Source organism: Silurus meridionalis, chromosome 6, assembly GCF_014805685.1.
Source record: "Silurus meridionalis isolate SWU-2019-XX chromosome 6, ASM1480568v1, whole genome shotgun sequence".
In the NCBI taxonomy this organism is placed as follows: domain Eukaryota; kingdom Metazoa; phylum Chordata; class Actinopteri; order Siluriformes; family Siluridae; genus Silurus; species Silurus meridionalis.
Genome location: NC_060889.1, coordinates 11,960,773 through 11,965,072, shown reverse-complemented (window position 1 = coordinate 11,965,072; position 4,300 = coordinate 11,960,773).

Below are 4,300 nucleotides of genomic sequence, written 5' to 3'. Positions count from 1 at the left end.
CCTTCAACACCATGTAACTCATATTAAAAGAAGGCCAAACAAGTCTTCAAAAAAGACAAAAAAATATTGCAATCTTTTAAACAGGTCTGTTTAATTAACAAATAGATTTACAGTTAATGTAACAAAGTAAAAAAACTTTTAGATAAAAAAAAAACAACCTTGTGGGGACCTGCTGATCAGTACATGAACAACTTACCCACTGAGCTATCCCTTTCTACTCGGGCGAGCAGTCAATAAGCCTAATGAACCAACATGGCTTCTATTCCATACTGTAACACCATGTAATTCATATTAAAAATAGGCCAAACAAGTCTTTCAAAAAGACAAAGAAAATAAAGCAATCTTTTACACAGGTCTCTTTAATTAACAAATAGATTTACAGTTTAATGTAACAAAGTAAACAAACCTTTAGATAAAAAAAGAGAAATTAAAAACATCGCCTTGGCAACACCAGGATTTAAACCCACAAACTTGTGGGGACCTGCTGATCAGAAAACCAACACCATAACCACTCAGCTATCCCTTTCTACGAGGCCAATGAATCAATAATTCTAATAAACCAACATGGCTTCCTTTCCATCATTTAACACCATGTAACTTATTAAAAGTAGGCCAAACAAGTCTTTCAAATAAGACAAAGAAATAAAGCAATCTTTTAAACAGGTTTTTTTTAATTAACAAATAGATTTACAGTTGATTGTAACAAAGTAAACAAACTTTTAGAAAAAAAAAAGAAATTAAAATCATCATCTTGGCAACACCAGGATTTGAATCCACAATCTTGTGGGGATCTGCTGCCTGGTAAACCAACACCTTAACCACTCAGCTATGCCTTTCTATAAGGGCACTGAGTCAATAATCCTAATGAACCAACATGGCTTCCGTTCCATCATTTACCACCATGTAACTTATTAAAAGTAGGCCAAACAAGTCTTTCAAAAAAGACAAAGAAATAAAGCAATCTTTTACACAGGTCTCTTTAATTAACTCTTTAATTGAAAAAAGCGAAATAAATAGTTAATCTTGGCAACACGGGGATTTGAAACCATAACCTTGTGGGGACTTGCAGATTGGTAAACCAACAACTTACCCACTGAGCTATCCCTTTCTACTAGTGAATGGAGTCAATAAGCCTCATGAACCAATATGGCTTCTTTTCCATCCTTAAACTCCATGTAACTTATATTAAAAGTAGGCCAATCAAGGCTTCAAAAAGACAAAGAAATAAAGCAATCTTTTAAACAGGTCTCTTTAATTAACAAATAGATTTACAGTTTAATGTAACAAAGTAAACAAACCATTAGATAAAAAAAGCTAAATTAAAAACTTCATCTTGGCAACACCGGAATTTGAACCTACAACATTATGGGGCCTGCTGATTAGTAAAACAACAACTTACCCACTGAGCTATACCTTTCTACTTACACACGGAGTCAAGAAGCCTAATGAACCAACATGGCTTCCTTTCCATCCTTCAACATCATGTAACTCATTAAAAGTAGGCCAAACAAGGCGTTCAAAAAAGACAAAGAAATAAAGCAATCTTTTAAACAGGTCTCTTTAATTTACAAATAGATTTACAGTTTAATGTAACAAAGTAAACAAACTTTTAGATAAAAAAAGCGAAATAAAAACTTTATCTTGGCAACACCGGGATTTGAACCCACAGGTCTCTTTAATTACCAAATAGATTTACAGTTTAATGTAACATTTATACAACAAACCAAATAGTTACAAGTTCACACACAGCCCAGTTTATAGAAACCATATCTATTCCTCATGTAGCAAAACCAAGAATTAAATACACAAGATCCAGAAATAATCTTATTACAGTTATAACTGAAAAATCCCAGATAAACAATCATAACAAAGTTCTGAAGTTTGGTCTTTTAAACATTAGATCACTTGCACCCAAAGCACTGATTGTAAATGAGATTATCACAGATAATAATCTCGATGCACTCTGTCTCACTGAGACCTGGATTAAACCAGGTGATTATATGGGTCTAAACGAGTCGACACCGTCAGGATATGTTTATAAGCATGAGCCGCGTCAGACTGGTCGTGGGGATGGTGTAGGAACCATTTATAGTGCATCTCTTAATGTAAGTCAGGTATTAGGATTCAGCTTTAAATCATGTGAAGTGCTCATTCTTAAAATTGTACTTTCAGACATGCATAGAAAACTCGCTCTGGTAACCGTGTACAGACCCCCAGGGCCCTATGCTGATTTTCTTCAAGAGTTTGCTTGTTTTCTTTCAGATCTCTTGATCAATTTTGATAAAGTGCTGCTTGTAGGAGATATTAATATTTATGTAAATGATGTAAACGATGCTCTAGGATTATCATTTGTCGACTTATTAAACTCTTTTGGGATTAAAAAAACGTCACCAGACCAACTCACCGTTTTAACCACACATTAGACTTAATAATATCCCACGGAGCAGACGTCACTGATATAGATATTTTACCTCAGAGTGATGACATCACAGACCATTATCTTATACTGTACACACTACCGGTAGAGCAGATTAGCCGTGTTTCACCACGTTATCGACTTGGTAGGACTATTGTTCGAACCACTAAGGACAGATTCATAAATAACCTGCCTGATTTATCTCAGTTTGTCACTAAACCCATAACTGCTAATAATCTCGATGAAATGACTAACAACATAGACCTTATCCTCACTAGCACATTAGACACTGTTGCCCCCATCCCGTTAAAAAAGATTAGAGAACAAGCACCTGCACCTTGGTATAATAGTCATACACATGCCCTCAAGAGAACAGCCTGTAATCTGGAGAGAAAATGGAGGAAAACTAAATTGGAGGTATTTAGAATTGCGTATAAAGACAGTATGCTCAGCTACAGACAGGCGCTAAAAGCTGCTAGAGCTGAACACCTGAGCAAACTCATAGAAAATAACAAAAACAATCCCAGGTTCCTTTTCGATACAGTAGCTAAACTAAGTACAAATCAGGGATCTGAAAATTGTGTTCCATCACAGTTTAGTAGTGAGGACTTTATGGATTTCTTCAGTAGGACCAAGGCTTCATCTCACTGTTGGTTTAACTAGATCTTAGTGCTGCATTCGACACTATAGACCATGATCTCCTCCTTGATCGCCTACAGAATTACATCGGCATTCAGGGACAGGCATTAAGCTGGTTTAAATCCTACCTGTCCGATCGTTACCATTTCATGGATATAAATCGTGAGCTATCCAGGCTAATGGAAGTAAATTATGGCGTGCCGCAAGGTTCAGTTCTAGGACCCCTGCTCTTCACAGTATTCATGCTTCCGTTAGGAAATATTATTAGAAGGCATGAAATTAGCTTCCATTGTTATGCTGATGATACTCAGCTATATATCTCATCTAAACCAGGCGATACAGCTCAATTAGCTCGCATAAATGAGTGTGTTAAGGAAAAAAGAGATTGGATGACCCATAACTTTCTACTTTTAAATTCTGATAAGACTGAGATTTTGCTCATCGGCCCAAAAACTAGTATACAGAAGCTCCAGCATCTCAATCTGCATTTAGACGGATGTTCTTTAACCACTAGTTCAACGGTAAAAGACCTGGGAGTTATTTTAGATAGCAACTTATCTTTTAAAAATCATATCAACCAAGTTACAAAAACAGCCTTCTTTCACCTTAGAAATATTTCTAAGCTAAGAAAAATGTTATCTATATCCGATGCAGAGAAGCTCGTCCATGCGTTCATGACCTCCAGAATAGACTACTGTAATGCATTACTAGGTGGATGTCCTGCATCATTAATAAACAAGCTTCAGTTAGTCCAGAATGCAGCAGCCAGAGTTCTTACACGGTCAAGAAAATATGAGCACATAACCCCAGTCTTATCGTCCCTACATTGGAATCCTGTTAAGTTTCGAATAGACTACAAACTATTACTTCTTACTTATAAAGCACTAAATGGGTTGGCTCCCATGTATCTATCCAGTCTTTTAACATGCTACAATCCGCCACGCTCCCTGAGATCTCAAAACTCTGGGCTTCTAGTAGTTCCTAGAATAGCAAAGTCCACTAAAGGCGGTAGATCATTTTCACATTTAGCTCCTAAACTCTGGAACAGTCTTCCTGACAGTGTTAGGGGTTCAGACACACTCTCCCAGTTTAGGTGTAGATTAAAAACATATCTTTTTAGCAAAGCCTACACATAACACGTCTCACATCATAACTTTGTGCTCCAGAACATATGATCACAGGCACATTATGAACTTGTGCTGTTAATATCATGAACAGCAACTACGCTAATTTCTCTCCACTGCT